The 21,228-nt window shown below is 40.7% G+C and overlaps 1 long non-coding RNA gene across 4 annotated transcripts in view; it reads right to left on the reverse strand.

Annotated features, from left to right (window-relative positions):
* Nucleotides 1–21,228, reverse strand: part of LOC136009306 (uncharacterized) — a 103,759-nt gene that overhangs the window by 24,648 nt on the left and 57,883 nt on the right. The window contains exon 4 of one of the 4 annotated variants that reach the window (XR_010610481.1): nt 336–1,211. The exons of 2 other annotated variants lie outside the window; for them this stretch is intronic. This is a non-coding gene — a long non-coding RNA (uncharacterized LOC136009306). Of the gene's footprint in view, nt 1–335; nt 1,212–20,126; nt 20,158–21,228 lie in introns of those variants that run through there. One more of the 4 variants, XR_010610484.1, reaches the window with a different exon arrangement.

Here is a 21,228-nt window from a genome sequence, read left to right on the forward strand (position 1 = left end):
ATAGGATGATTATCTATTATATTTGGAAACAACTCGGTAACACTGCAAAGAAGACCCAAGGGGACTCAGGCTGGAGCACGACCTAATGCTTTTTAATTGCTGAGGCAACAAAGGCTAAATGGCTTTGCATTCCTATTAGGTAAAAACAGTGTAGTGAGCCAGCCACAGAAGGAGAAAATAAAACCACAGGATAACCACACAGAAATTAGAAAATCACAACTATTTTTTGCTACCAAAAGTTGAGAAAACAAAACACATTAAAGAAAATAAATATTGCATTTTGCAGTAAGAATCAGAAGTCAAAGAAGTTTAAGAAATAAGCTAGAACGCCAGAAAACAGGACTCTCATAAATCGTTATTTCATATTCACGCAAAATTCCAAAGCCAAAGAACCAAGTTTTCAAAAGTGGGTATCAATCTGTGCAGTATTCACAGTGGGGTTTTGTGACTCCGGACTCCCAAATTCCCTGTCTTGCATACATGCTTGCATAAAATTCTGGGTACAAATGGTATGTAAGTGTGCACACACATGTGCACATACACAAAAGACCATTTTTGCATCTACTTTTAAGTCAGGGTCAACTGTAGGCATAGGCAAAGCAGACAGTTTTCAAGAGCAGACGTCTGCTGGAGGTGATAAAAGGAAAAGCAGCACAGTAGGTCTGATTCTTATTGTTGGTTTTGGAAAGCTGAATACAACTGGTGCTACTGACAAGGATACATCTAGTGCAATTTTCTTTAAATCAAGTACTATATAAAAAATAATAACTTAAAAATATTGACGAGACAGTCCACTGTTAAGTCTTAGGCCTATACCAATTTGCCTGAATTCCATAATGAGAAACCTGCTTCTTTTCTCTTTTGTTCCTCCAGAATTACCTATTAATGAGATCAGTCCCTTACAATCAGAAAACTTGTCAAATAAAAAGATATTGCCTGGCAATACATGTGATCACATCCCTATTATGAAATATCACTTCAGAGGTAATTGGACTCAGTATAAGCTCAGCATGGCTCCTGAGGGTAACAACTTCCATGTCTTTGGTGAAGAGACATCCAGGATCCACATAACTGACTGCTTTTTGGTCCCCCATTTCAAAGAAGGGTAGTGCTGAGGTCTGAAGCTGGCTGACACTCTACTCTGCAGCACTGACAATAAACCAAGGCTGAGAAAGCACTTTCCATCACTTGTGTGCTGCAGTAACGGCCTCCTGTAAAACAAGTATTTGAAAGAAAACATGATGACAGAAACTGATTTATGCTCACAGTTTATTTTTGATAGAATAAAAATGAGCTGGCAGACTCAGAGATGCTGAAATTCCCTACTTACTTTTTTCCTCAAAACTTCAAATTTCGTTCTCTTTCTCACTGCCACAGCTTTTTTACTCAAAATGGGACGCTGTGTATCCCAGTAAGTTCTAGACATCTTAACAGACAGCATAGCTGCCGAGGAAAGAAGGAAGGAAGAAGGCATCTTTCATTTATTTTGCTGTTAGAGGCAAAGGGCTCCCCATATACTGACCAAGCCACTGGAGTAGTGCTAGTTACTTTCTGACAAGGAATTACAGAGCCATAGAGCAAAACACAGATAAACTAGACTATAAGGGTCCAAGCCTGACCAGTGCCAGAGTGCTGCAGCTGGACTGAATTTGAATTGGGCAGGGAAGTCAAGCTCGGACACAGCCAGCCCTGGTGCCCAGGTGCGACTAAAGCTCCCAGCTTTGCTAGTCGGGCCTATTTACAGAGATAACATTTTAGTTATCTCTGCCTGCCCTCTAAAAATACAAAATGTACAGAAATGGACATGATAAGTACCATGAAGTCCTCTCAAAGAAAAGGCCATCATTACCACTTCACTACAGCCTTCTGTAAAGGTCTGCTTATTCTCCACCTTGCACTGATTCAAGCCTGCTACAAATACACTGATGTCTGTGTAGGTACCTCTGATGAAACTGCAAGAAACTGTTCAGACTCAGACCAAAATTGTTTGTCATAACCTGCAGGGAGCCTGTAACATGCCCTTAAAAACAAAATCCAAAACACATTTCTTAATTGTGATAGGACACAATGAATGAAGTACACTATAGTAAATCACATCAGTTTATGTGCAGCTTCCAAGCCAACACAAAGCAGCAGTAAACCTGTTCAGAAGCATGACTCAAACACCAGCTAGGAGCTTTTTCTCACTGCTTATTTTAAAGCACACAAGAAAATGCTGAAAGAATAATCTTCTCCATCCGCAAGGTGTAAACCTGTAGTTGCACATGCCAAGATGACTGGGAATTTACTTCTTCACCTTGTCCCTACAGCCAACAACACTTCAGAATTTAAACATTACAGTGAAAAAAAAAGTTCTAATAACCTATCAGTATTTTGCAGAGCTGTATTATAAAAATCCTCATCCTTACCACCCTAGTGTTTTCCAAGTTCAAGGGGCCAGGAGTGCTACAGGGGACCTCAAGGCAGCACAGAGGAGAGAAATGATGCCCATGGGTTGCCCCAGGGCAGTCATTCTAGCTAAGAGAAGAAGGAATGAAGGAGCACTTTGCCAAAGCCAGGCTCCCCAGATCCATAGGTGTGAAGGATCTGGAAAGCATGAAAGGTAAGTTGAGAAGAGGCAAGAGATCATAACTGGAGAAGAGAAAGTGCAATGTTTGTATTCCCTGTGACTGACACAAGGATGTGCACAGAGAGGGATGAGGACAATTTCCAAAAATTCTCTTCTGATATCCATAACATTACCTAAAAATGGACCTATCCTAGCTGATTCCAGCTTCAGACTTAGTCAGTAAACCCTTGATAATACAAAAACCATAGAAGTTTTGTATTAGTACCAGAAACACAAAATTGCTGAGTGATAATCCAACAGTTTACCATTAAAAGCAGTATTTCAAGCAGAAAAATCTTTTTCTTCTCCCCCAGGAGTTAATTTTCCTTTGCTCTTTAATACTCTGTGACCATTTTTACCTGCAAAGACACTTCATTTACCTGAAAAATTACAGATTTTAGGAAAATGGAAGGTAACTTTGGTCCATTTTTCTCCTTCAGTGTCCCTCCGCAATTGTGAGTGCCACATATATTAGTGCCATCAGGTTTTGGTCTGAATCTAGCCCAACATGCAATCAGAGACAACATTTCTACCACTTCTTTTATTTATCCAGTAGATCCCACTGCTGGTAACACCACATACTTTGTGACTGCAGACCTATGAATTGCATATACATCTCGCATTAGTACCTGCATGTTTTGGAGAACTGCAAAATTGGGCTTTCCCATTCTGCTCAATACCTCGTCTAACAAAATGAATGCTCCCTTGCAAGGAAAGGTACTTGGGCTCAGGGCATTAGTCTCCCTCTCAAACACTTTTTGGGTGTAGTTGTAAAGCATTATGAACTAAACCTAAGTAGGCCTGGTAGGGCACATGTCCTCAAAAAGCTGCCCTTTCTGATCGGCAGGAACTCACCAGAGCAGGTACTGGAAGCTCAATACAGAGCCAGTGCTCCTTATTCTACCAGTAGTTTAACTTCTGCCAACAGCACAGACCTATTTGCATACCACCTCTGAAATATCTGGAAGATTAGTCTAGGCTTTCTCAGAACCTTGTGCTTTCAAAGGCACCTCTTACCAATAAATCTTCGTAGTCAATGTTATTAATTACTCTTAGCATTGTTCTGGTTTGTTGTGCCTAATTCTTTTCTTCTGCAGCTTCCACTTGAATTACAACTGATCGTATTTATAATTTGTCTTCATTGTTTTAGCATGTTTGTGTTTCTTCTTCTTCTAATTTTGGTTGTTCTATTTGTGCAACATTTCAGATTATACATCAGCTCTCCCGGGCTTTATCTCTGTAAGATTTGGTCTTGAGCTAAAAGGCATAATAAGCATAAAGGATTTAATTTTTTTCCCTAACTATTGGTAACAAAACTATTTCGGTTTTTTCAACAGGCATAATTGTATAGCTCTAGGGAATAACACGGGGTAACAATTACATTAAATTATTAAAAGTACCCTTTCAAACCTGTCTCAAGATCAGTAAACTAGAAATTATTTTTTTCCAGACTCTTAACTTTATCAGAACAGTAATATAACTAACTTTAATTAACACCTCATTATGATGGCAACTTGTAACTTATGGAGACACACTGTGTGTATAAGCATGCCCATTTTTCCCCTCCACAATTAATGCGTGTGAGAGACAGTTTGGGGAATCTACCTATGTACAATTCATGAATTTTAATGGGATTTTATGAACCATCTCTGTTTTTAAACCTTTTACAGTGTTTTGCCTGCTACTCCATGTGCTTTGGAGAAGGGGGAAGAATGTTGGAAGATCTTTCTCAGAAACAGATGATTATTAAAGACTATCGCTACCTGAACCGATCCGACCTGAGGAAAACAAACAACTAGTAATGTCCTTGAACAAGCTGCTTTTCTCTAACTTCTCTGGAGGGAGCTGAAACAATCAAATTGCCTCAGAAGCAGAACAAAGGCTCAGGTGTCAGGCTTGGAGACCACACAGCTGAAAAAAGCTGGAGGGAGGCAAGAGGGGGCAGGAAGGAGGCCAATACTTGAACAAACAAGGGGAAGTTGAGCAACAAGGGGGAAATGGAAAGGTGACTTTGCCTATAACAACAGGTGAGAAAGAAAGAAGCTGTCTGCAGACACTCAAATGTGCAATTCAGACAAGAAGCTACACAAAAGGGAACCTGAATCCTGTAAAACATGTGCCTAATTTCAGTCACTATTCCCCAGTGAAAGGGACTCTGAGGCAGGTTTTTTCCTTTGTGCACAACTGCACAGCTCTTGCAGTAGCTCAATAAAACCTGCATGGTTTGGGAACCTTCACAGCGCCTCCTTTTGTCTCGTCTTCCAAGTAGTACTGAACTCAGGAGCTGGCATATTCAGTAAAGGAGCTGCTATCTGCACTAGGCTGGGGAGGTAGCAAGGCAGCTGTTTCATACATCTCTTTGCATGTATAGACAGTGAACAGAGAGGACCCTGCCTATGCAGCATGCCAGGAAGCCTGGGGAAAGAGAATGGTAGGGTTTATGCAGGCTTGGAGCAGTGAACATGCTCATTCGGTGTGGTGAGACCCATCACGACCTGCCAGGCCCCTGCACCCCTGTGAAAGTTCTGCTGGAACCTGCCCCTCTGGGAAATGGCTGCATAGCAAAACTCTTCAGCAGAGCCTGGGATATAACACCGGGAAATCTATTTAATAGTAAAGCCCCAAAAAGATCACTTCTAGCAGTTCAATTTCTGAACTTGTAATTGCCTCAAAATGCCACTGAACTACTCTGTTATAAAAGGCAGTATTTTAAGAGGCAAAAATGAAGGAGTAGAAAGCAGTTTGAAGATTTCGTTCTCTTACAGATGTATATCAAATAATTACCAGTGAGATCCAGGCACTTAAACCCAGGCACGAATCTCAGGAAACAATGGGGACATTCACCCCAGCAAGAGCCCTATAGCTGCAGCAGAACATGGTCAGGAATATACCACCAGGACTCGTACTGAACCTGCAGCACTGAAATATGAGGAATGTCAAAGCAGTGCATCCCCATGCTCAGTCTACAAATGCTATGACTGTTGACAGCTGTGGCACAAAGATTTCACACTTTCAGTGCTGCCAGGCAGTAGAAGTAATTCCATTGCTTTTCCAGTGAGCATCTAGGCAGCATGCAGCACAGATTTCAACCCATGATGGGAAGCAGTAAATGTTTCTTGGTGTCACATACATAGGCATCCGAAACACACACAGGCAACCCATAACCTGAAACGCACAGTGTAGTGCAGTAACCAGGCAAGCATGGTAACAAGGATCAAGTCAATTGGTCTGCTCATTCCCAGTGAGTGTATCCTTCAAATAACCAGAACAAGGTGCCTAGAGCTTTGGTCCCAGAGGTACCCAAATAGCTACTTTAATTAACTATGTCTACTTACTTCTACACATTCCCAAAGCAGGATATCCCACATCTTGTTGCTGCTTTTTGTTCAGTTTCTAGGAGACTGGAAGGTTAGGGGGGTGTGTGTATCAGAGGACATGACCACATGATACAAACTGCACAACCCTAAAATTCCCTAAACTGCACAAGTCCCAGGTGGAACACATCCACATGGGTACTGTTCCACCAACACCTGCCTACAGCTCCAGGACCAGCTCACTCAGGTCAGCCTGCACAACACTCCACAGCACAGGAGTGTTCCCCCCGTATAAACACCAAAAAAACCCACAAACCCCAAAATTATCTACTTCTTTAATACTGAACTTAACGCTAAAATACTCCAAACCTACAGGACAGTGCATTTAAGTAATAAGTGTTTCAAAGAAAATTATTCAGAGTTAATGTCCAGTTAAAATAGATAATTCATGGGCAGATATAATCTATATCTATCTGCAATCTCAGCAAAGACCACCGTTATCAGTCACAGGGTACAAATTACAACCGGAAGAATGTTTTACTATTAGCTCAAGTTCTTCCAGAAAATTATAGCACCATCTAAACAGTTCTGGTGCCATTCACAGCACAAAGGGCTGGACCAAACACAGTAGAATAGCCTTTGATGCAAACAAACCAGGCTACTTTGTCCCCAGAGACAGTTTTTATATCAAGAGAGACAATTTATTGAAGGGACCTGTAATTGACTCCCACAGTGGGGTGTGAGTGAAGCAAGCTGGGCTGAAGAAAACATAATGTAGCTCTTCCAGGACATGATGAGTTGACAGGGGTTTTCACAAGAATAGGAGGATGAAAAGCTAGAAGAGGAGCCTGAATGTCTTAACAGTCCATCCCAAATCTCATTTTGGCCAGGAATATCTGTTCCAAAGCAAAACTAATTTTCTGGATTGTAGTGCACTTAAAGAAAATATAGCCCAGTTTTTTCAATCACAGCAGATTAATTTTCTTCATACTTTTATTAACTTGGCATTTCATTTCACTGAAATGCTATAGGCCCTCCACATAAAAATCTGTCTTATAATGCAATTCTCAACTAAACAGCCTTCTAAGTGCTGCTTGCCTTTGAGTTTGTCCCTGTGGGGCACTGAAGGAGGAAGGAAGTGTGTGGAGGAGAGGCTCATAGTGAAAATATTCTCTGAAGTAATTCAGTAACCACAGATCTTTTGGTACACTGTTCCAGAGCCTCCTGTAGCTTGGCTGTGTGTCAGAGTTCATCAAATCTGGGTACCATGTTAGAATAAACACTTGTCTCAGCTTTTCATAACATGCTCATCTACACCATAACTAGCATACAACTAGAGGCCATTGATTTAAGTGCTAACTGTTATTTGAAGATCCCAGGTTGCAATCCAGCAGGAGAAACATTTGATGCACAATGTCAATCTCTCTCCAGCCTGCTCTTCTGTCCATCTGTAAGTATTCTCACAGGATGCCCATTCTCAGGCTGTAACAGCAAATTGGCTGAGGAACAACAGGCCTTCAGGAACTTATAATAAGTTCCTGAAAATAAACCCCAAAACCCTGTTCTCCAGCCTTGCCCCTTGATAGCAGTCCTTACACTCACTGCTTTACCCTTCTGTGAACTTACATCAGGGTTTGGATTTCAAGATAAAATTGCCAGTGGAGGCATAGCCCTGGGATACATACAGACAGCTGGCTTGGCTATGTGAGGGCAGCAGGGATCATTCTGCAGCCATTAAAAAAACATTGTCAGAGAGAGCAGCATCTTAAATGACACCTGTTGGCACTTTATGTGCCACAGAACAATACATGCAAAAGACCACAAATACCCTGTGCAGTTAGGGTTGTCTCCAAAGATTTTACTACAGCATTTGTCAGGGAAATGCTATTTAGTGCTGGTTGAATGTTGCACTGCAATAGAAAAATCCCTCTCAGTAGGAACTATTTGGAAACAAGATCAGTGCCACCAGCAGACAGGCAGAACTGCAGAAAAACACACCAGCACCGCTTTAAGCACTGCTTTAAACAGGATGGGCAGCAAAACTGAGCTACTGAAGTCAGTGAACTGTGTCACTGAAATGATGAGTGAGGCAACAGGAGCCCCTTTGTATCTAACAAAATAAAAATGTGCTTCCCTATTTGGGATCATCACTGTGCTCTGCTCTCCTGGTCCCCTCCAGTATTTATCCAGGCATGACAGAACCATAGGGGATGGAACAGGTCAATGTTTCTCTCTTCCCTTAAGAGGAGCAGGGTTAAATAATTTCTCCCACTGCTAACATGTTTTGTTAAAGATAACTTATTCCCCTTCCCTCTCTTGGTTTCTCTAAATGACATTTCTCCTTTCCTATCATTTCCTCCAAGCAGTAAGAAAGCATGCCCTGGAGAAGTGGACAGGAGAGCAGCTGCTAGTCAGGTGCATTAGGGCAGCTACCATATAATTTTACCATGCAGAAACACATCTGGGGACCTAATTTATGAACTTCTTTGAAAAAATAATGTTCTAAAAGAAAAAGCTGGTTGGGATCTACCTGATTCTCAGTACTGTAAGGCACGACTTTTAAAACAAGTATTTCCAAATTTCTTGCTGGACTGAACTTGCTAAGAACAAAAAAAATCCAACCAACCAACAAAACCCCCAAATCTTAGCCAAGTGCTGCTGGCAGCAGTTATTTAAGCAGTTCAGATATCTGGTAGCTCCTCTGATGATTTGTGCAGTCATGGTTTAAGTCTCAATCAGCCACCTAGAGAGACTTAACTACACTCATGAAGAGTCTTTACCAGCAACAGTCCCTCAAATTCCAAGGGAAGAAAGCAAAAAATGTTTTTTAGTTGGAGCAGAAAGAAGCTGAGTGAAAACAAAATAAGCTTGGAAAAGCCAATGAGTGATAAATTAATATGATCTAGGTAAGGCACTCCCATTCGCAGGATCTCTTGGCAATGTGTCAAACCTCAGCCTTTCTCTCACAGCTGTGGTTGGCTATTGAACCAGCGTTTCAGTACAGCCATATCCTTCATTCTGTGCTGTCACAGTTGCAGTTTGCTGTTCAGGTTCAGCTCTTGGTGCTAAGAGATTAATGGCTCTGAACGTACTGCTTAAGGTTATCTCAGCTGCAGTGCACATGCTTTTATATGCTGATAAGCAAAAAAAGGAGTCCCTCACCGGAGGTCACCTCTTGATTCAATCACTGCCTTCCAGAGCTTCCACACAAGCAATCTGACAACCCTTTCAAAAGCACAGAGGCTCAGTGCTGAATCCTTAAGGAGGAAACAACAGGTGTATGAAAACACTTAAACAGTTCTTTAACAGTGATGCAGATCCAAGGCAAAGAAAGAAGCAAGAGTTGCTATTTTTTTTCTTTACTTAATTTGCCTTGCCATGGACATAAGGCCAATGAAATATTTGCTTTTGTCTATTTCTTCTTCTAAGTTTTTTTGCCCCTTTTCTTTCTCTTGTCTCTACCCACAGTAACTTCAGAACATAAAAGTATAATTGCAGCATAGTTGAGGTCTCTGAGGTTCCTACAGACTTCTTCAAAAAAGGCACCTGAGGAGAGCAGAAATATCCTACAAGCAAGGGAAATACAGCAATGGAAACATGTACTGTTCAAGTCACCAGAACATCCACAGAGGAAGATGCTCTTAGCCATAGTGACTAAAGTTTATAGCCACGGATCAGGAAACTGTAGGAAATGAAAAAACCTCTTGATTCTGGTGTTATAGGCATGTCTTATTCTGCTTTTCAGTGGCTTACTCTGAGCACACACAGGACAGCACTACTTCCTCAAAAAGGAGAAATACTGTTTCTGAACCAAGTCTGACATGTGAATGTGTGCAAGGAAGAGAAATTATGTAGGTGCCAGCAAATATAACCTTCCCTCCATCTCCTTTGTTTCATGTTGCTACAAAGCTGCCCTGGGTCCTTCTCCTTCCTGCTCTTGAACAAATGCAAGCAGCAACCTCCCTGCTGTTGAGCTTCACGCCACAAACCACATTCTGGAGGAAAATACTCCTTTTAATTAGCTGCTTCATTGAAAAAATGAGGCATAAATGCACCAAAACAGAAAGGAATGTGCCAACTTGAGAAGCACAAATAGCTACAGAGGAGTTCATACTAAAAGGAGAGCCAGACAGAGACAGGGAAACTTGATGCAGTTCAGAAAACATCAGTGACCAGTATTCATAAATGATAATGATGCAACAGATCTCCAGGATCCTCCACTGACCTAGTGAGCCAAAATGGAAGACTTGTACCTTTGTTCTGTATAGGATAGAGATGCCACACACAGACAGGGTTAATCACAGAACATGGATGTTGACAGTGCTGGTCACGAATTTTAAGAACCAGACTGTAGACAGGCTTCTCAGCAGAGCAAGAGAGGACAACACATTAAGAAGAAATACAACATCTTCAGGGTGACAAGTCAGCACAGGATTTCTATTTTGGGCCCCATAGTCAGCTATGCAATATATCATGATTACCACCTAAGTTGTAACAGTGTCTTGGGTGAGGGAGCATGGTTTGGCTAAACCTCAGGAAAGTGACATTGTGAGAAGCAGTGCTTAATGGGGGTCTGAATCAGCTCTATGCTTCATCAAGGGCCCACAGCCATAAACCATGTCTAGCTGTTATGATTTGTGCTGGTTATCCTTTTCTTTTTCCCTGGAACAGAGCCCTTAGATATACTTCTGCAGCACACCACGAGTCAGAAGAGATACGTCAGAATTTTTGCAGTAAAAACTTACTAAAAACATGCAAAAGAAAAGAAAAAAAAAATTAAGACAGCATTCTCAGACCCTGATAAATAAATAAATAAATCTCTTCCCCAACATTTGCCTTGGCAGTCTTACAGTATAGCATGCCAGACCAGTACCTACTAGTAATCTGTTAGAATATTTTTGTGCTTATGATATTTTAAAGGCATTGGTATTTTGTGGGTGTTGGGAAGGCTGAGGGAACCAAGAAGAAAGTAATATGTGTATCAGCACCAGCTTGAAGCACCATGGTGTGGTGAGGAGGTTTGGGCTGGCACCAGTCATGAACAGCCTGCCAGATCCCATGCATTGGAACAGCTAGACCCTTTCCAGATACTTTAACTGGGACAAACAGGAACTGTGTGGCCTGGTAGCGAGTGCTGAGGTGTTGTCTCCACTGTTTTCCTGTGGGTTCCACTGTGGTTTTCCACCCCACATCCTACTGCAATTTTCAATCCTTCCTACAAAGCACTGTAACTCAAATAATAAATCATTTTACAACCACATGTAACTCAGTCTGGGAAGGGTAACCACAACCAGCAGTTTCCCTGAGCAAAAATGTTCAGCTGCGTTCATTGTAAAGCAAAAAGAAACCTTTCTGATCATCTGTGCCAGGGCAGCACAGCCAGCATAGTAGAACTCAGCTTCACACTCCCAGAGCCTCCTTCAAAGACTGACGCTGAAATCCTAGTGAGATGTGCCAATGTCTATCTCCTATCTCTCCTACACAGGGAAAGGGGGTCTCTTTGGCTGTCTGACAGCTGAAAAGATCCTGATGCTTACTTTCCAGCCGCTTGACAGATGTATGAGAGAGGCTGTCAACCTATTTTCCATAAAGAAATTGAAAGTCTAGCATCTTCCGGTACACATGGAGCATGAACAACACACTGAACCACTACATCCTTTTTAAAAAACTATGTACTAATTGCACCAGTATGAACCTGCCAGATCTAGCCAAAATATGGACTGCCCAGTTATTTTCTATCATGTCAAATTAATGAATTATTCTACTTAGTGAAATATCTCATCATGATATTTCACTGCATCAGTCCATTACATTTTGCGCCTCTGCATTTAGGACTTAGAGAAAGTAACTATCACTGCATCTCAACCATATTAATACTACACAGAAGTGAGGACACTTCACTTGATTTAAAAAAACAGCCTTTTAAGCTGTTCCACAAGGGAAAAGAATGCATTTGTACTTCTCTTGGTCAAAGCATAAGCTCACCATTTGATTGCAACTTGTGTGATAGCAATCTGCTAATATTTGTATAAAGGTCCTTGAGGAATCACAGAAAAAAACAGCACAAAGAAAAGAGCAACATAATGCAGACTTGAAGACATCTGGTGAATACTCAAGTAGCAGAAGTGAAAATGATTAATGGCCTAGTACCACCACAACAGCACAGCCACAGTAGCATAGCTGGGATTTAGAAAGCAGGGTCATTAACACACAAAGTGAGATGACCATGCAAACACTGGTTGCTGAAAGACAAGGTAGCAGGAAACAAAACAAGGTTACTGTTGCCTGTAACACCTGGCACTAAAAAGCCAGGGCAGGGAGACAACATGTAGATGAGAGAGCAAACCATGGTAATTATTCCTCCCCTCTCATGAAAATGCAGCAGGGTTAATTTTGTTCTGGAATAAAAAGTGTATGCCATTGAAGTAGCATTACAGGATCAGCTCAATATCAAACCTAACATCTTTTTCCTAAGCACTTAGCAATAGAAAAAAAAAAAAAAGAAAAAAGAAAAAATCACATGAGATTTTGCTAATTATTGAGTGGTTTGGGTTTTTTTTTTCCTCAAGTGGGCACTGAAATAAGGGAACAAACATTTCAAGTATAACCTTACTAATAAATAAAAGCTTTTGTTCATTCTAAAAATTATAGAATCTAGATGAAAGGCCATGAACTCAGACTAATTCTGAACTTGGGCTCATACACTGAGCAAAATTCAGATCCAGAACACAAGACGTGAATGCTGCTTCAATTGTGTCACTTCACGTTCTTCTAAAAAGCACACTGCATGAGTTTTCCATGAGGTGAATTCAAACAGCCAGAGGCAACAAAATCTAATTCACTTAAATAATTAAACAGCATCCTTCTAGCTCTCATTTAGAAGAAAACCTTCTAAATGCAAAACAAGAGGAACTGATGTAGCTACACTTTACTATGCTGGCAGCCAGACTCAACATGATTCACAGCGGACTTCAACTTCTTTTTGGTGGTGAAGGTACGTAATGAAGATTCAGGCAAAGGAAATGGGACTTCATGACAATGCAAAGAGTGGAGAAGCTGCCCTTTTACACATTAGTTTCACATCTCTTCCACCACAATTCTCCATGAAATGTTTTATCTGATGGTGCCATACATTTTTCAGACTGCTGCTGAGCCCCTCTTGGATGTTACAGATACCTTTGGTGCAGTGACCATGGTAAGTTTCCTACAGAACACACAGGACTCTTGAAGAGGTGACACATAAACTTTGACACAAAGGGACTTACAATATTGAAAACTGCATCTTTGTTACTGATGTACATACCGCACAGCCTGTTTTCAACAAGAGGAAAAAAAAACCCAGATAATAAAGACGTTTTTAAAGTGTAAATTATTGACCATCAACAGCAATAGTTTTGCAACCATCACAGTGATTTTGTTATCTCAAAAGCTTTTAAAACACTTTTGTAATATAGGCACTGTGGAAAGTTGCTTTTAAAGTGAAACCCGGTAGCTTATCTTTTTCATTTCTTATAATTCTCTTTTGGCCACACTGCTCAGCAGGCCTCTCTGCCACTGCAGGCAGTGCAGTGCACAGCAGCACTCCTGCTCAGTGACTGGAATAGCCGTGATTACATTGTCTGCTTTTATGCTGCCCTGCAAGCTCGTTAGAGCCCTTAATGGTGAAGGACTTCTCTCCTTAAGACCTCTTCCTCCCTGACCTTCATTCAGCAATGTACTTGACTCCAAGATCATGAGTCACAAGATCCACCACTAATAGAAAGGGTCTTTGGAGACTGTACCCACACTGTGGGTATTTGCTGTTTACACATCTATCCCACACTATTTAAAATAGTTTTCCCTCTAGTGCATAGAATCACAGAATAGTTAGGGTTGGAAAGGACCTTAAGATCATCTAGTTCCAACCCCTCTGCCATGGGCAGGGACCCCTCACACTAAACCATGTCACCCAAGGCTCTGTCCAACCTGGTCTTGAACACTGCCAGGGATGGAGAATTCACAGCTTCCCTGGGCAACCGATTCCAGTGCCTCACCACCCTGACAGGAAAGAATTTCCTCCTTATATCCAATCTAAACTTCCCCTGTTTAAGTTTTAACCCGTTACCCCTTGTCCTATCACTACTGTCCCTAGTGAAGAGTCCCTCCCCAGCATCCCTATAGGCCTCCTTCACGTACAGGAAGGCTGCTATGAGGTCTCCACACAGCCTTCTCTTTTCCAGACAGCCCCTACATTTTCAGCCGATCTTCATACAGTATGTATATTCATTTTACATGAAATCATAGGAACAAAGTGAGGTTACAATAATGTTTCTCATTTCTGTACTAAATCTATTTTACCCATAAAGTGTGCAAAAAACATATGTTGAAGCCTTTAAACCAAAAGTTATCTAGGTTCAGACATTCTTGGCTTTTACCCACAAAACTGAAGAACTCTTAATAAAAACAATCTTCTCTTTTGTAGCTGCTCGTCATTCAGATCCTGAGTTTTTTCAGACTCTTACACAGAACACACAACAGAGGGAAGCTTAAAAAGCAAGGTCCAGAGCTGTTAGTGTGGTAAGCATCTCATTTGATTTTGTCTCCTATTCCATGAAATCCAAATGCTAAGAAACACCTACCTCAAAGTAAAGGCACTGTTTCACACAGAACTGATAATTAATGCTATTTTTAGCCTGGGGTAAGGATCTGACAACACACTCCTTTTCCAGACAAGAAGGTGACCTGTGTCTGAGCAGGTAAGAGCTAGTGGGGATCATGAGACAGTTGAGAAACCAAGTGCCTTGTGCATAAGAGCTAGTGGGCAGATCTCTCTGGCTGGCTGCACAAGGCTCCCCACCCTGACATTCAGCAATCCTCCCTCAGTGCACTCAGAGCGTGCTGGAGGCGAAAGCTGCTAACATAGCCCTCTAATCCCAGGTTTTCTGGCAACCATGTTGTTGATCCAGTGACATCACTTAACACTAACAGACTGATTCTCCCACATGGGGACTGCATACGCTAATTTCTGCTCTGTTTTTATAACCACTCAATCAGAAAAGGTCTTTCCTGTTTATATTTTATATGCTGTAATAGTAAACAGATATTTCTTCGATACTGGCAGTTTCTTGCAGTCAGACTGTAATGGGGTTACAGAATAGTGTGACTACCCTTTGTCAAGGGGGATGTTTTCCACTTGGGCTTAATTTAACCTTAATCCTACCTAAACCCTGTCTTGCTTCATAATTCTTCTAGCCATAACTTATCTAGATTAGATATCTTGAGTCACAAGGCTATGATTATGGAGAAGTTAACTGCTGATGACAGAAATTATGTATCATTTCCTTGTTTGTTTATCTTTTAAATCACTGAGATTTGAGGGAGAATTTCTCAAAGGCACAAAAACCACAGAAGGCTTTCCTACATAGAGAGATACTTGAAAACTGCTGCTGCTGCACTTTAAATTTAGCTTGTACCCTGACTCTCCCAGCTTTTGAATGGGCTCGGACTTGTGATCGATGATTTTGCTTTTTAAAATCTCACCATCACCGTTTTTGGAAATCACTTTCCTGGTAGCTAAAGAGAATAGTTCAGGAGTTAGTGCTTGCTTGGGGATCTGGAGAGCAGGGTTCAGTGCCTGCCTCCTCCCTGGCCTCCTATCTGATCTTCAGCCTGTTATTTGGGTCCTCCCTGTGAAGGTGGCATTTTTCAAACGGTGCTTCTAGGGGTGCGAGTTGCAAGGGAGGATTTCTAATCACCTTGAGGAACGCACAAGTGCAGCACAGATATACTAAAAGCTTATGGTTATATTACAGCTTATATTGGTTCTTGGTTCCTAAATTAAAAACAACTTCAAATCCATTGGCATAAAACCGTTTTAACACAGTATTCACCAAAGAAATCTTGTAGAGTCCTTAGCCCCAGTTTGTTTCAGTTTACATATATAAAATAGTGCTTTCTGTCCCATAACGAGAGCCACAATATTGCATTGCAAAGCTTCTCACAACAATCCTGGCTTCAGGTATTGCCAGAATAATCCCTCCCCTTATCTATCCCTTGTTGTTCACTCCCACAATTAAGCTAGCTGCAATTGGATGGTGTTTCTGGGGTTCTGTTGTGAACTGATCTGGCTTTAGAACATCTCTGTACTTTTGACAGATTACTTTTAAGAGTGACCAGCTTCCAGAGTAGGTTCACAACTTGGCCACGCTCTACCTGAAAAGACGCTTTAAAACAGAAGGATAAGTCCATCTGTCATGAGAGATTATCAACATTTAAGCCAGTCTGCCACCCAAAATAATGTATCTGTGGGACTCCAAGCCCAAGTACTCAAGAAATGAGGGCAATACCAAGTAGTCTGTTGAGATATTACTTGTTCCATGTTGAGAAACTTGAACTGCCATAACAAAAAATTCAGCCGGACAGGGTGCTGAACCATCTTGTCTAGAACTCTTGCCAAGAACAGCTGAATCAGCTGATCGTCAAGGGGGATCCCTTCCAAACTGGTATGCTATGATTCTGTGAATGATTAGCTGTTCTTTCATATTTTTCCTGAAACTAATCATCATGTTCAAATAGGGATTGATTCAGAACTTAACCAGGTAGTTTCCAAAAAGCATTCTGGAATAACATCTGAATACCAAAGGCCAGAACTGATATTCAGATACTGCTAGGTCTTAGAGTTAAACCAAGCTAATCTCAACACACTCATCATGAAGTGATGAGCACTTTAACCTCCCACTGGTATTCACAGCATGTGAAGTTTCTTCATTTCTATGAAAATCTCCCATACAGGAAAGCATTTTGTTGCTTTCATTTTAATCATTCCATTCCCACCACCATACTAAGCTGAGATTTAGACAAGCATTAACACTTAGTTGGGATGTTCTGCATGAACCAATTTCCCACATACAGCCTTTTTCTTTCGTTTTTTTTTTTAATGGACAAAGGCATTTCTACATGAGATGTAGGCAACGCTTGCTTTGAATATAGGAACATAATATCCTCATTCTCCATTTTGCACTACACCAGAGAACTATACAAAGAGAATCTGTTATGGCATCTATTCCAGTTGTGCTCTTTCTGCAGTCCAGAGAAAGTCTACAGTGTGGTAACTCCCCCTGTGTCTCTGCCTCATTCCTACAAAAAGCTCACAAACGTTTATACTTTTCAATTCACAAGTCTGGCAACATGAAAAAACATTTTGCAAGTTCTTGATAATTTTTCTCAGACACAATGCCATTTGCTGAACACAAACATGGCTTTCAGAGGAAAAACTCTTTCTTATGATTACACTTTGCCAAAAGAATACTTAAACTAAAATTTACCTGTGAAACAGTTACAAAGCAGGACATTCATGCCAAAAGAAAGATAAAATGAGGAAAACAAAAAATACCCTGATTCTCCTCATGCTCTCGCAGCTGCACTGAGACTGTTCAGCCAACACTGAGCTTCATTAACAGCATCAAATCATTGCAAAATCAATTAAGGATGAAGACTGTTAGTGAATCCACCTGTGTGAATGTCTTACGTGAGAAGGCGAGCCAAAACTGCAACACCTGCAAGAAGCATCTTTTCTGAGAATCACTGGATGTGAGAATGGAAGAGAAAAAAAAAAATACAAAAGATTAGATGTCCTCACTTCAAACTAACACTAGATCACCTTAGTTATAAGGAACCATTCACCTTTTTGAACAGGACAGAGCACTGCTGCTTGCACTACTTAAATCCTTTCACAAATAAGGACAGTATACTTCCAGGTTTAATGCCTCAGGGAATAGTTGCCTTTTGTACAAGATTTGAGGTGTGCTATCAACAGTCTTATGATGTATCTGAAAAAATGTTGCACATTTCCTCCTACATTATCCTCTTACAGCTCTCTGCTCTAACTCAGCTCCATTAGCAGAGGTTCCAAAAGACCTTCTTCCTACCTCAACAAAAAAACCCCTCCCCTTTTAGTCCTGTTACCTGCCAGCCTTGCCTCTTCTTCAAAGTTTAACCTGAAACTTACAACTGCTCTCATCCTCTGCCTTCCTGTTTTGCCACTTAGCTGCTGTACCTATTTTTGCCTCAAAGGAGAGTTTTAAGTCAGCTCTTGAAGTAAATCCTATGGGGAATAGGAGTCATAAAAGCTACAGAGATTAGAAATAAACCCTTTAACCAATCTGCCCTTAAAAGGTCAGTTTTCAAATGAGTTACAAGTGTCACAGATTTTCATACTGCACATTTTAAACCCAGCTGTATTTTCAAAACTAGAGCAGATTCTTCCTCTGATGGATGACAGGGTTTCTGCTTGTTTTGCGAGGGATGCCCTATGAGTGAAGGCCTGTCTGTGAAAAAACATTATGATGATCCATGGCCACAAGAAATACATGCTGAGAAAATCTGATTTCTAGTGGCCAGCAATGCTACACTGCCTCTGACACTGACTCACCCAACACTGCGGCTGGGAACATGTAGCACCTTGGATGTCAAAGTGATCCAGTCCTGTAGAAGGCAGCTGCACACAAACAACAATCCATAAAACACTTCGAGAGAGGTTTTAAAATCCTAGGAAATCTGGAAGACACATGCCTTTCACAGCTCACTTCCTCATGCTTCTGACATTAAGTCCCTGCACATTGATTGCAATTAAGAGATCTTCCTGCCATGTCCTGCCACCCATGATAAGCCTGTGCTTGAGGCTAGGCTCACTACTACAAGGGACAAAAGTCTACTGCATTGTCTAAACAAGCAGAGACTATAGAAGGACTTGTCTCCTGTCCTTGTATGATTACCTGCTCACCTCCAGTGTTTCCCAACAGCTGTAGAGTACAGCTGTACCAAATGTATACATTTTTAGAAATATGGAACTAAATCAAATCCTATCTGGTGGCAAATCCTTAATCTGTATCTAAACAAACTACCGTTACAAAAGCTCATCATTTCTAAATGAGAGCAGAATCCAGTTTGCCTTGTAACAGGAGACAGAAGAATAACATATTTCCCTCAAGTGATAGGAAAGCACCTCACATCAAATAAACTGCTACTCACTGAACACCTATCTTAAAATTATATATATCAAAATGCCTTGAGACTGGTAATGCAATGTGCCTAGCAAAAAAATTCTGGGGCAATTTAGGCATAGCTCCTTGCAACTGATGGGAAGCTTCAGAACTTCCTAGAAAATTTCTGATAAAGAACACTGGAGAAAGAGAAATCATAACAGTATATACACATCCCAAACAACACTATGTAATATGGCGTCACTACCTAGGTATACAGTCACAGGTAAGCCAGAGGAAAAAGAGTGCCTCCATCAAGAAAAATCATGAGTAGAATTCGGAATCATGCACATTCATACCAGAGAGGTATAGGTTTGCATCTGGAGTTTACCAGGGAAACGTTGTAATTAATACAAAACTTTTAGTTTCTAGTGCATGTGAATTTGAGAAGTTCACTGAATCCACCAATGTTTCCTTAGTGCACACAACTCACGAGGCCAAAGGCACAAAAAGAAACTTAAGTAAAAGGACAATGTTCTTTCCAGTCAGATTTTAAGCCTCATCTAGGGTCCCCAGAATTTTCCAGGCTTCTTTGAACATCTATAATTCAAATAGTTCTATAGTTGTATAGTGTATCTCTATGTTTTTGTTACATCTTCCCCCAGTTTTTATGTTGGTAATGCATAATCCACCGTTGTGTGTTACTTCACAGGCACAGCCAGACTCCCTGGTATTAACAAAGGACTAGAAGTCTCCTGGTAAGAACCCTTTCTTTCTGTCTACCACACTACTGTATGTGTGTATGTACGTGTACGCTGTTTGACAACTACATTTTTAATGTAACACCTTAGAGTTCTTTCTGCTCAATTCTTCCTTTACCTGACCCAACTACAGTGATATTTACAATTCAGCCTTTTGCAATAACTGCATTTCTAGCTTTTGCCTCCTCAATGGTTTTTTCTTTTTAATTATTATTTTGCTGATAGCCTTGGTATTGCACCTGCTGGAACACAGACAACTGTCAATATGTATGGTCCAACAACTTGCCCTTCACTTTCTCAGTATGTCCTCTAGGACTACATTCCTGTACATATGGTTTCAGGTCATGTTAGTGAAATATTTATTTGCATGTTTCATTGATTTTTCTGTACCTAAGGAAAATGTGCCATGGTCACACATCGATTTTCCCCTTTGGTTATAATTAGGAGAAAGCTTACCTTGTTATCATCTCTGAAATCCAGACCTCTTCAATGATCCAGTGAAAGTTTTTCTGTACCTATTTATTTCCAGATTAAAATTAAACCATTAGGTAATGGTTAAGGTGGAACCAAATATCACTAGCATCAGCAAAAAAACTTTAATTATTGTTTTAAAAGAAAGCCAAATAGAAAAAAAAATAAAATAATAAAAAAAAAAAGAATAGGAAAGCTTATGTTAAGGAAAGCCTTTACAAAAAACACAAATTCTGGAAAGCATAAAAATGCTGTAATAGAGTTCTACACAATTGCTCATTTTCGCCATTTACATTTACCTGTCTTCCAACACAGACTACTAAAAGCCATGATCAGTAAACTTTATATATTTATGATTAAAACACGTCACGGCCCATTTCAACCATGCTCTACTCTGTACACTTCGCACATCATTTGCTGGTACACACCACATATATGTGCAACTAGACCTCTCCTGTGAGTCATTCTCCAGTAGCAACATGAAGCTTCTTTACCCCATCTTAATACGTACAACAGCACAGCAGAAAGATAATCCAATCAAGTACTATAAACCATACACAAACACATAATGAACTAAAACTTCACCTACATCTGCCAGGCACAGCTTATAAGGTAGAACATTCAAATTCATTTTCTAGGTGTTTCAGCTGACAAACACTGACTCAAGCTTCCTCTAGTCTGTAAAATGGGTAACCTAGTTGTGCAGACAAGGTAGGGCTCATCAGCAATACTTCTTTGCTTACAGGTATAGAATGAATCCAAAGTATGAGTGTAAACAAACCAGAGTTTCAAGGAAAAAGACAACAGGAAATGGAAAAAGCCAAACCAAAACTGCATCTATGGCAGTCAAGCCAAGATCTCTATATTCTTTGTCTATAGCTACAAATTCAGTCCGCTCCTCGGAGCTGTAGAAGCAAACGTTCCCTGTGCTCCAGTTACAGATCAGTATTCTTCAAACCGAAAGAAAGCCAAAGATCTAGACAGGTCTGTTCCTCACCACTGAGGAATACACTGTTTCTGGGGAATCTATTATCTGCTGGAACATTATCCCACCTTTGACGCTGGATAGGCATATTCTCCATCTGCACCTCTGCTGTTTCCAGGGAAAAAAAATC

The sequence above is a fragment of the Lathamus discolor genome, chromosome 2 (genome assembly GCF_037157495.1).
Source record: "Lathamus discolor isolate bLatDis1 chromosome 2, bLatDis1.hap1, whole genome shotgun sequence".
Taxonomy (NCBI): domain Eukaryota; kingdom Metazoa; phylum Chordata; class Aves; order Psittaciformes; family Psittacidae; genus Lathamus; species Lathamus discolor.